The 12,975-nt window shown below is 42.2% G+C and overlaps 1 protein-coding gene across 1 annotated transcript in view; it reads left to right on the top strand.

Moving 5' to 3' along the window:
* Window positions 1-12,975, top strand: part of FZD4 (frizzled class receptor 4) — a 149,763-nt gene that overhangs the window by 92,517 nt on the left and 44,271 nt on the right. The window lies entirely within an intron of this gene.

Raw genomic sequence — 12,975 nt, 5'->3', positions numbered from 1 at the left:
TTTCAGTCTCTTTGGTAAACTATTCCTTCTGTAAACTATTCCTTCTGTTCATTAATTTTATTCCTGAGTTCACTGAACTGCCTTTCTGAGTTTTCTTGTAGCTTGCTGAGTTTCTTCATGACAGCTCTTTTGAATTCTTTATCAGTTAAATCAAAACATTCCACGACTTTAAATTTGGTTTCTAGAGAACTGTCATTTTCTTTTTGTGACATCACATCACTGTTGATTTTCATGGTGCTTGAGGAGTTGCTGCGGTTGCTGCCATCCCAGTCTGGGTACCTCCATCATGTCCAGGGTTGCCTGGTTCCTGCACTCCACCGCCGTTGGGGGCGCGGTGGAGAGCAGCAGGGGTTGCAGGTTGCTGTGTTCATCAGCACCACTGCTGTGGGTGATGGTGGCTGGAGTTGTGTGTGCCACCTCCCCTGGTACTGCGTGTAAGTTTTTTGAAAGTCTTTTTATAATTATGCTTTTGAAATTCCTTATTTACTTTAGGATTGCTTGTAATATCTTGGAAATCTTTGTGCCGTCTCTGGAAGTCTTGTGATGTGGGAAATTCTAACCTTAAATTGTTTTCAAACTGTAATGAAAATTTCAACAAATAATAAAAACAAAAATGAATCAAGTTGGTTTCAGTTGGTTTCACAAAGTCAATACATTGCATCTTACAGATACTTAAAATTTTTTTCTTTTTGGTTTTGCATACTCCCTGCAGTATTTTAGAATCACTGCATTCTTCTTGTTTCACAGGATTCAAATATCTTTATAGTTTCCTAAAAGGCTTGGGGGCCTCAGGCACTGTACCTATGGGCCTAAGGGTTCAACCTGAACCCTGGCCTAGAATAAACTCATCAGACATAACTAAAACTGCGTGTGGGAAGTCTGTCTCTCCACTTGCCTGTGAATGATGTGCAGCAGGGCACCTGCCTGTTTTGCTCAGTGTTGACCCAGAACGGGGCCAGCACCACATCCATCCATCCACCCACCCACCAATTCATCCATCCATCCATCCAACAAAATGTTTATTGGGTACCTACTGCTGAATAATGACTAATGATGCTAATCCCTTTTGGAAATCTGGTGGGCGTAGTGGTAATTTGCACCATAAAATGTTTATTTAGCATCCAAATATGTGACTGTCTTTTAATATAGACATTTTGCCTTATAAATCACACAATTCACTTGTTTACATTTTTAAGGGATTGACATATACACACTACTATGTATAAAATAGATAACTAATAAGAACCTACTGTATAGCACAGGGAACTCTGCTCAATACTCTGTAATAACCTATATGGGAAAGGAATCTAAAAAAAGAGTGGAGAAATGTATAACTGCTTCACTTTGCTGTACAGCAGAAACTAACACAACATCGTAAATCAACTGTACTCCAATAAAAATTAATTTAAAAAAAAGTTTTATGAAGGAAAAATCTAAGTCTTGAATAAAGTCTGTCACAGCCCAAGTGTGGGACCTTGTTGATGTAGGGTGGAGTCTAAACTAAGTTAAGCAGTGAGACGGTTGGGCTCCATTCCTAACTCAACCATTGAGCTTAGCAGCCTGGAGCAAACGATTTAACTTCTTCAGCTGGTAGTTTTTTCACCTGTAAAATGTGTATAATAGCAACTGCTTTACCGGCCTCCTGGGGCTTCTGGGGGGGGGGGGTTCATGAGATCATGAATATGTGTTTTATGAACCGTGAAGAGCAATATATAGTTGTAAGAAAATATAATTATGAAAGTGATGACCAGGGCTGTTATGAGAAGGGAGCAAAAGAGGTGTTAAATTGTAAAGGATTCTATAAAATCCAGATATTAAATTATGAAAATTAATGAATAGACTCAAAGGAAGGGAAGGCTTTATTTTAAGGAATAAAGAGCGATAGAGACATAACCCTTTCCCCCATTTCAATAAATGTAAAGAATGACCTGTATGTGGGAGTACAAAATCAGGACATGGTTTATGACTTAACAGCCTTCCTATAATCTCCTAAAGCAAATATTTAGATTCCAGATTCGATGATGCCGTGGAGCTGTTACTCCTAGAAGAATTTGCACCACAATTCACAGAGACTGGAGATGCTCGCACTTTCTCCTGTTTTGGAAACTCAGTGATGCCGATCTGTTTGCAGAGTTGTTCTGTTCATGTAGACATTTAGGTGGAATCTCAGCCCCATTTGCTCATGCCCTCAGAGGGAAGTGATGGTTTCCCGCTACCTTGCTCGGCAGAGAGGCTCCTTTCTGGGTTTACTGGCTGAGTGGTACTTTGATCACAAACAGGGTCGAGCCACATATAGTCAGATCAGCATCCTGACAGGACTGGTACCCAAGTCTCTGCCTCAGTTCATTGCTCACACTGAGCACCCACTAGTTCAATGTAGGAGTTGGGAGGGGAGATGCGGTAGAAGAAGGTGAGATTAAATCACAATGAAGTAAATAATCCAAGCACCTCTAAAATAGGGTCAGATGGCCACACATGGTCCTCTGCCATTGCTCAGGGCGTCTTGTGGGCTCAAGCGCTCCAGAGAAGAGAGTGGGTTCCTTCATAGTTTCAGAGCTAATATTTCCCCCACCCTGGCCCACTGTTCTCAATTTCCCCTCTTTTCTCTTGGACAAGGGTCCTCTTTAGCTTCACCCTCCCTTCCCCAAAGCCCCCTGCTCTGAATTCTCAGCGTAGCTTTGTGAGTGAGCTTTGCTCCATTAAAATGAATCGGAGTGTGGTTTTTTCTTCAAAATCTTTAAAAACCACTTTACTTTAAAACATTCATTGGTACTCTGACTTATTGAATCCAACCAATTATTGGCTTTTTACTTATTCACGAAGGTTGTTTGAAGTAATGATGTGTGTGCACTGAGTTTCCTGGTTCTGGACTAATTGGCCAGGACCCAGCGTTCTGCAGAGGGTCAGGTCCATGACACGGGCCGGGCCTCACCCTTCTCATGCTATTTGGATGGTGGTCAAGTGGCTGAGCCAGCGAGTCACAGCCCCGGTTGCCCAGCAGGAGTCAAGAAGTCTGGGACTGACTGAGGCCCCTAGGGCCGGCTTGTTTATGTGGGTGAGAGGAGGGGCCTCCCACCCAGCAGCATTCAGCGGGCTTCATTGGCATTTTCAAGGCACAGCATTGCCTGTAAGTCATTGTCATATCCTTAGGCTACCTGGCACCACTCCACTGGGATGTTGGCAAAGGGAAGAGAGTGAGGGGTGGACAAGTAAAAACATGGTACCATGGTACAAAGAGGAAAAGCAAGAGTACAAACTTGAAGGCAGGATTTCACCACCATCAGCGTCAGTAGTGTCTTGATCACCACTGAGTGTTTGGGACACTTTGCACATTGTACACTTTTCATTTCAAGATTCTGTCTTTGGAGGTTTCTCTGGGCAAGAGCAAAAAATGTGGAAGGGACAAAATGAAAAACAAATACACGAAGCGGCCTATTAGTATCTGAGAAATAGTCGTAAGTTGAATACACCACTAGGGGGCGACCCAAGAATGAGCAAACAGCCCAGTTGGCCAGGGAAAGTTCACTTGGGGAGAGAGGATTTTTTTTAGTATGTTTTTCAAAGCTTGAAGAAATCTGAGATCGTTTAGTATGAATCTGCAGACCAAGGTTGTATTTCAAACTGTCATTTATTTTGGGAGGTTCTTTTTTGAGCTAGAGAGAAAGGTCTTCCTAAATGGTCAGAAACATTTATTAAATAAGAGTGGTTCAGGATCATGTTATCGGGGATATATGTATATGTATAGCTGATTCACTTTGTTATACAGCAGAAACTAACACACCATTGTAAAGCAATTATACGCCAATAAAGATGCTTAAAAAAAAAAGGAAAGAATCATGTTATCATCACAAACAACAGAATTAGAATCACAGTGTATCTTAAAAACTTGAATCTCTTCTCTGAGGCATTTCAGAAACTTCTGAATGTTGGACATTTTAAATAGATTTTAATGAAAGATATACATATAATGTGACAAGCATGTAAAAATAACTTAGAATACTTCATTCACATATAAAATGAATGGAATCATGCATGATTTGTATTACACTTTTACTGATGTTACACGTTCTTAGGTATGTAATGCAGCTTTGCAGATACATGCATTTATCCTTTTTCTAGTGCATCTTCTTTCCAGATAACTCAGTATGTGCTAACCAGTTGCTCACGGGGACTAAATTGATGCTTCATCAAAGATCAAACATCTTTTGCTCTGTGCTGCATTCCCTGAAGGCACTAACCAGGGAGGTATGCTAAGTTGATACATTCCCAGTAGTTCCATGACACCTTGCTATAAGTAGAACAAGAGCGTGAGCTCTGGAGGCAGACTGCTAGGATATGAATCCCACTTTTAAATGTTTTTTTTTGTCAAGTTAACTTCTCTGTGCCTGGATTTTCCCATCTCTGAAATGGAGATAAAATCAATGCCTCTTTCATAGGTTTGTAGTGGCAAGTAAATGAATTAATCTATGTAAAATACTTAGAAAAGTGTCTACACATAGGAGGTATCCAATAAATGCTTGTTGATTTCATGAATGAATGGCCTGATACTTGCCTCAATCCAATATAAATTCTTTATAAGAGCAAATTCATGGGGAAATTGTAAGATCCTTGGATGGGTTTTCACTGGCTATAAAAAGTCAACAAGCCGATGGCAAACAGGAGAGTTGAACGGTGAATACCCTCTACAAAAGAAACTCTAATTGATGTTCAGGTCTACCACGTAAGCCTCTTTGTCTCACCTCTACAACATGGTGACAATCAGTGAGCCAGAAATATAGGGCACTTTAATAAAAGTATAGAGTTTGTTTTAAAAACGCTGGCCAGCCACTTAGAAAAGTTTGATCTGCAATCACAGGATTTCTTACTTTGTTTTTTATCTTTTCAATTGTAACCATCTAAAGAGCTTAAAATTTGCCAAAGCACCAGCTTGACTCTCTAGGCAGATTGATAACATTTCAAAAGATAAGGTTTTTAAAATGGCATCTAAAACAAACACTATGTAAAAGGGTTATGGAGCTCCAGAGTCAAGAAAAACATAATTCAATACACTATAAATTAAAAAGAAAATGTCTAGGGAAACAGAGCTCACAGTAAGAAAGTCATAAAAAAAAAATCAAATCAAAGGCTCTTTCTTACTCCAAAGAGCTATATTTTCAACAAAAATGAGCCATTTGAAAAAATATGGACTGAAAAGAAATCTGATTACAATGTTCATGTCTGGATGTATAGACTCAAGTGTAATCATAATTATGTTTTATCCTTTCACACAGTGAGTATTACAAATAACTGGATTTCAAGTCAAATTATTTTTTATGAGTGATTCTCCATAACATTTTACCATTTTAAGTCCTCAGATGAATGCAAATGAAGAGAATGTGGGACATTAAACAACTTGAAGAACTTAATGAGGCATAAAGAAGCTGATCAAAAAAAGGGGGGGAACTGAATGAATTCTTCCTGATATTATGTTAGAGTCAATCTACAGACACATTTTCCCCATGAGGATAGAAAAAAAATGGTGATCCTCTAAATCTGGTCTAGCAAACATCCTGGAGTGATTAAATGTGTCAATGCTAAAGGACAATGTCCTTATGTCCATATATAAGCTGAGCTCTGGAGCTCAGCTTAAAATTGGGATTCATATCCTAGCAGTCTGCCTCCAGAGCTCACTTATAAAGCTCACTTATAAGCGAGGCTTATCCATGGAAGATATTAGTCATGCCTGAGTTATACTGGTTTACCAAACATGGCATTTTCCATCAGGAAACTGGATGCAGAGCAGTATTAAAAAATCCCAGAAAAGAAAGGCACTAACCAGGCAGGACGATCTAACTAAAAGATTTATTAAAATGTGAGAGGAACATTCAATTCGTTCAATTTACAAAGTGGCAATTCCATTTCTCTGACACCAAGATATTCTTGTAGACAGGGTAGTGACTGAGCCTTACCTCTCTGGGGAGTAGAGCAAGAGTCAGGACTACAGTGACCTCAAAAGGAGAAGACACAGGAACACCTTGAGCACAGGGATGTGTCTCATCTGTCTCTGCAACTCCAGTGTCAGCACAGTGAATGGCACCAAGAAGGGCTTCTTGCTGAATGAATAATTGAATGGCTGAATAATTGAAGAGATGGGGGAAGGGCCAGCCACTGGTCTAAGTGTGGGGATACAACAGACAAAAATCCCTGTCTTCACAAAATTATATTCTAGTAGTGGCGGACAAACAAGAGAAATTAATATAGAGTATGTGAGATATTGATTAGTGCTAAGCAGTGACGTTAAAGCAGGGAAGGGAAGTCAGACCTGTCTGAGGCGGGGGCTGCGGAGAGTTGACCTTTCAGAGAAGATGGTCAGGGGAGGCCTTCCTGAGAAGACAGGTCAGTTGACGGCAAGGCTGAGCTGCGGTTCCCAAGGCTGCTACTCCGGTTCCACTCACGCGCTCTGTTTATTTCATTTTCCGAGATTCTCCTCATTCTCTCCAATGCAAACACCTCAGTCTTGCTTCACTGGATTGGAACTCGACCTTCTCAGACCTGTCCTCACCCTTTATGAAAGAGCGTGTCTTAGTCCTTTTAAAGTCTGAAGATGAGAGACAGTGATAAATCAAGACTAAGAGAGCACTTGGTATTTTTACACACTTGATACACACACACACACACACACACACACACACACACACCCCACACCGAAGAGTCACGCTGCGCTTTCTATCCTCAGAGAACATCAGGCTGGGCAGAAGGGGATGGCCGTGGGCCTCCCTGAGCCCCTGTTTTTGTTGCCCTTGGACTCCCCCAGGGAGCGTGTGGCCCTGGATCCTTGCACTTCCTGAGGGCTCCACTGAGGATTCGGTTAGTCAGTCATCACAGGCAACGAGGAAGCAGAGCCTGTGCTCACGCAGCGGGGAGCACAGAACTGCACGAGGCGAGGTTCTGCTTGGAGGACCAGGTGGCCTCCTTACTGGGCCCCTGCCTACCACCTCTTGCCTTGCCCACCAGCCAGAAGGACATTTCTGGGTACAACCTCTTCTTGTCCTGCCCCTTTGCCCTCCTCCCTCCCCCACTTGGCTTTGAACTTTTTTTCTCTTGGCTTCTGGGAGGCCACACTTTCCTGGTTTTCCTCTGCCCTCATTGGCGGCCTCTTCTCAGCCTCTTGGCTGCCTCTTCCTCCTCCTTTTCCTCTATGAGCCCCATCTCTAAATGATGGTGGACCAGGATCCCATCCTCGGCCCTCTCCTCAAGCCTCATTCCGCTCCTTCTCTCCCCAGGTGATACTCTCTCACTCTGTGGCTTTACGTGCCATCTACATGCCAATTCAAGATCTTTCTACTGAGCTTCACTGTCAGAGATCCTTACTTAACAATTCAAGCGCTCACTTGACATCGCCACTTGGGTGTCCATTAGATATTTCAAACACAACATGACCAACACAAAATTCTTTTTTTTCTTTTTTACATCTTTATTGGAGTATAATTGCTTTACAGTTATGTGTGTTAGTTTCTTTTTTTAACATCTTTATTGGGGTAAAATTGCTTTACAATGGTGTGTTAGTTTCTGCTTTATAACAAAGTGAATTAGTTTATACATATACATATGTTCCCATATCTCCTCCCTCTTGCGTCTCCCTCCCTCCCACCCTCCCTATCCCACCCCTCCAGGCGGTCACAAAGCACCGAGCTGATCTCCCTGTGCTATGCGGCTGCTTCCCACTAGCTATCTACCTTACGTTTGGTAGTGTATATATGTCCATGCCTCTCTCTCGCTTTGTCACAGCTTACCCTTCTCCCTCCCCATATCCTCAAGTCCATTCTCTAGTAGGTCTGTGTCTTTATTCCTGTCTTACCCCTAGGTTCTTCATGACATTGTCTTTTTCTTAAATTCTATATATATGTGTTAGCATACGGTATTTGTCTTTCTCTTTCTGACTTACTTCACTCTGTATGACAGACTCTAGGTCTATCCACCTCATTACAAATAGCTCAATTTCGTTTCTTTTTATGGCTGAGTAATACTCCATTGTATATATGTGCCACATCTTCTTTATCCATTCATCCGATGATGGGCACTTAGGTTGTTTCCATCTCCAGGCTATTGTAAATAGAGCTGCAATGAACATTTTGGTACATGACTCTTTTTGAATTATGGTTTTCTCAGGGTATATGCCCAGCAGTGGGATTGCTGGGTCATATGGTAGTTCTATTTGTAGTTCTTTAAGGAACCTCCACACTGTTCTCCATGGTGGCTGTACCAATTCACATTCCCACCAGCAGAACACAAAATTCTTGATCCCAAACCTGATCCTCTTTCCCATCTCAGCAAATGGCACCTGGAATCTACCTGGATGCTCAGCCCCCAAACCTAAGTGTCATTCTTTTTCTTAAAAAAATTCACATATAATTGACATATAACATTATATTAGTTTCAGATGTAAAATATAATGATTGACTATTTCTATATATTGTGAAATGATCATCACAATAAGTCTAGTTAATATCCGTCACATACATAGTTACAAAAATTTCTTCCTGTGAGAAAAATTTTTAAGATCTACCCTTGGAAACTTTCAAATATATAGTAGAGTATTATTAACTATAGTCACCATATTCCTCATAACATCCCTATGACTTACGTATTTTAGAGTGAAAGTTTATACTTTTTAACCCTTTCACCCATTTCACCTCCTGAACGGACCAAATTTGATCCTGCCAGGGGCCCTTGCACCAGCTCCCTCAGCCTAGAATATTTTCTCCCCAGATCTTCAATGGGCAGCTAGCTCACAGTTGGGTATAGCAAGCCTGTGAGTTTCTCATGGGTAATGCCAGCCTGGAAGACTATGGCTGGACTTGGGATATTTTGCTGGTTAACCACTTGAGAGGCCTGTCTTCCAGGTAAGGTAAGAGTGTGCCGGCAGCAGGAGGCAGAGGGTTACATCACCAGAGGGAAGAGCTAAGGAGGATGAAAGAGCTGGTATTATCTAAGAGGCAGCAACCACTGAGGAGCGGACCCAGATGTTTGCCCTTTTCCTCTTCTTCTGTTCTACCCCAGCCCCCTGGAGGAGTAGGAGCCCAGAGAGAGAGGATATTTAAATCAGAGAGGAGGGTTTTAAGTTTTAAATTGAGGGCTTCCCTGGTGGCGCAGTGGTTGGGAGTCCGCCTGCCGATGCAGGGGACGCGGGTTCATGCCCCGGTCCGGGAAGATCCCACGTGCCGCGGAGTGGCTGGGCCCGTGAGCCATGGCCGCTGAGCCTGTGCGTCCGGAGCCTGTGCTCCACAATGGGAGAGGCCGCAACAGTGAGAGGCCCGCATACGGCAAAAAAAACACAATAAATTGAAGTGCATTGAGATTTATTCACCAAAAGGAAGCAGGCGACTATGGAATCAGTCGGCCCAACTCCAAGGCCGTCGTCCCCCTCAACACCAGTCTGTTGCCCTAGCTCTCAGTCTTATTTACTCTTGTTCTGGAAGCTGGTTTATTCCCTTCTCTGGGGAAACAGAAGACTATAAACAGATGGGTTGTTCATCTGCTAGAAATGGTTTGTGTTTACCACCTAGGGACTCCAGACCCCATCCCACTGGAAGGATTTTTAAATGCCCTTCCCCTATCAGAGGCCCTCAGAATGCTGATCTAGGCAAAGAAGGCGTGCAGCCCCACTGTGTTCCTAGGTTCACGAAGATGCTGTCGGTCCGCATTCCATACAGTGCTTTGCAGGGCTTACCAGTTTAGGTGACCAGACATGCTGGATTTCCCAGTACCTACCGGTGGTGTGCCTGCTGCCCTAGCCTCATTATTAATGGAATTCCCTTTCAGTCAGTCTCAAAAAATTACGATAAATTGAATGGCCACTCTACCAAATATTCATAAAAATCAGTTGAGGGAGGCAATTTCAAGGCACCCTTGAGCTGATTCAAAGAAAAAGGACAGACATGAGCAGTAAATCTCAGAGAAAGCAGGAGGGAAAGCCAGGCTAGTGCAGGGACGGTCCACTAGCCTCCTTGGCCGCGAGCTCTGACCAGCCGTGAGAGAGGAAATGCTCAGGACTGCTGTCCAAATTGTTTCGGACACTGGATGACTGCCACTTACCCTTCAGCTAGCACAGGGCGGAAAGACCGGAGTCTTTATCCCAGTGTAGGCTTGTCATCCTTCACTAGTTCGAAACTAAAGACCCCCGGAGGTGGTAGAGAGACATCATTAAACATTGACCCAGGTGTCATCGCGGGCTTGCCCTCCCACTGAGCAGGTAGAATGAGTGAAGAGCAGGATCTTGGGGTTCCGCTTTACTTAACAGGTTTTTTAACAAATCCATTTTCTGGTCCAAAAAGGGTAAAGAGAGAACACAGGTACAACTCTGCCACTGGCCAGTTCATATTTCTGTATCTCTTTTAGCCCTATTTCCCCTCCCCCCGCTTTTTTGGGACTGGCTCCTTTCTGAAATTCAAAACTTTGTATAATCTATGGAAAATATGTGTCCCCAGTTCTGCCACAACCTTCTGATTCTCAACAACAAATGACGTTTCAAGTTTACTGTCTCCTGTTTCACCTTCTGAACATTTCCAAATCTGGATGCGGGGTTCCGGTGAACCCAAAAGGCACCGGTACCTGACACCACTCGGGACTCATACTTTCTGCAGCGCCACCTAGACCAGAAGGCTGTTACAGCAATCCCCAAAATGTATTCATTAGAACACTAAATCACTCGTAGGTATTATATGAGAAAACAAGGTTTCCGTGATCAAAGGTGCTTATTGAAATGCAGATTTTAAAACATGTCTCTTTATTACAGGACTTCTTAGAGCTTTTAATGTGCAAACATGCAAGTGAATCCCCAATAAAGAGAGGGAATATTGTGAGGCAACCCCCTCCGCCTTGATGAAGGTGCCATTTTTATTTTTGGTAGAAAATCTGGAAGGATAAGCGTTGAAGGCACACACTTCAGGAAACGTTGTTCTACTAGCCTTACTAGGAGTATGTCCTTACAATGTACAACTAATATATGTAAAGCACTAATTATATTAATAATATTGCAAGAGCCTTTTCTTTATTTCAACTTCCATGATATTTCAATACGATGCTTCTTTCTATTACCACTGAAAAGGTGGACACGTTGAAGTATTATATAGTCTTCTTTTACAATTCTATGAATTATGCTGTATATAGACTGTGGGTAATATTCTTAGTAAATTACATCTATTTGTGAACTAAATATTGTACTATTTTGACTTTGTGCCATTGCCCACCCTTGTTGAGTTTCAACATTGCAAAAAATCAAAATCAAGAAATCAGTGTGCTTCATAAAAGGAGCATCTATCTATCTATCTATCTATATTTTTGCAGTACGCGGGCCTCTCACTGTTGTGGCCTCTCTCGTTGCGGAGCACAGGCTCCGGACGCGCAGGCTCAGCGGCCATGGCTCACGGGCCCAGCCGCTCCGCGGCATGTAGGATCCTCCCGGACCGGGGCATGAACCCATATCCCCTGCATCGGCAGGCAGACTCTCAACCACTGTGCCACCAGGGAAGCCCTATCTATATTTTAAAAAAAAATCAGTTCTGGTCTAGGTGTCCAGCAAACTTCCTTTAGCACCAAGCAAGAGCAAAAACAAACAAAACCCCCAAATACCAGACATAGAGATGGAGACCTCTCTTCTTCCTCAGGCTAGATTCCTGTTAGATTCCAAAGCATATCGTAGTGTAAATCCAAAGATTCCTGGTGGCCTTGCATCTCTGCTATGCACAGTATTTCTTACGTGATTTGAGGAACGCACTATGGTTGTAGTTTCTTGAGTGCTTTATCAGGAATTATTCTTCTGAAAAGCTCGAGGAACATAAGCCAAAAGTCACCAGGAGAAGGTTTAAGCATCAGTGCTGTAGTTCAACGTCCTCACAAATAAATAGTCACAGTGCAGGCTGCAAATGTCAGGGGTGCACGCACACCACATATCTGCCTTGTAATTCATTTGCTTTTTTGTCTCTACTGATACACTTAGAAAGAAGTGCTCGGGCTGAGAGGCATAAAATGAAAACATAAAACGAGTCTAAATCTTTTCCTTATATACTGTGATGATCATATTGATAAAACATTCATAAAGACATTTATTGAAGTGGTGATTCTGATCCATTCTGCATTCCCAATTTTCATGTTTTTACTCTTGTACTTGATTATGGGTGTCTGTAGCCTGGAGAATTCTAGTAAAAGAGGCCCTTTTAACTAGTAAAAAAAAAAAAAAAAGCCATATTGGTTTTTCTTAAAGCATTTTCCAAATATTTTTACTATAAAATAAGTGAGAAAAGTTTCCAAATTGCACAAGTCCACAGCTCCCTGAAAGCGCACTGAAAACTATGCAGAATAATTTTGATTAGGCTGGATGACTGTGCCAGGCTCCAAACAAGTGGTTATTCTGTTGTGACATCTGCCAAGCAATGTGTCCATTGTGCTCTGGAATTTAATTCATTTTAAATGACTCCATCCAAATGATAAAACATGAGATGTGCTACACTCCAGGGGCAAAATACAATGATTGTTTTTAGTGTGACCACAACTGTTAGCTGGGAAGCAATACAGCCTGTTCTAATTAGGCCCTGATTATTGTCTCCTGGAAAACAGCTAGTTCAAGAAATGTGAGTGAAATCCTGTTAAGTGGAAGGATTGGCATAAACAATCTTGCTTACTCTGGTGTGACTACAAACGCTGGTAGAGCCACATGCCAAGGCTTCCCAGAAAGTACAGCAAGAGTCTTCAGAAGAGAAACTATTTCAAAACTGAAAGATGCTTGGGATACTTACTGTAGGATACAGTTTAATACGTGTACCAGTGTAATCAATAAATTATTTTACTGATCTAGGACTTCTGTGCAAATGCCCCCAAATCCAAAATATTATAACTGCCTGTCTAAAAAGTACTGTGAAAGTTCCGAAGAGTTGTATGTGGTGGGGAACACTGCCTGGAAGCATGAATGATTAGGCACTAAAAGAAACAAAACAAAGC

The sequence above is a fragment of the Lagenorhynchus albirostris genome, chromosome 9, assembly GCF_949774975.1.
Source record: "Lagenorhynchus albirostris chromosome 9, mLagAlb1.1, whole genome shotgun sequence".
NCBI lineage: Eukaryota > Metazoa > Chordata > Mammalia > Artiodactyla > Delphinidae > Lagenorhynchus > Lagenorhynchus albirostris.
This window is presented reverse-complemented; position numbering and strand designations above follow the sequence as displayed.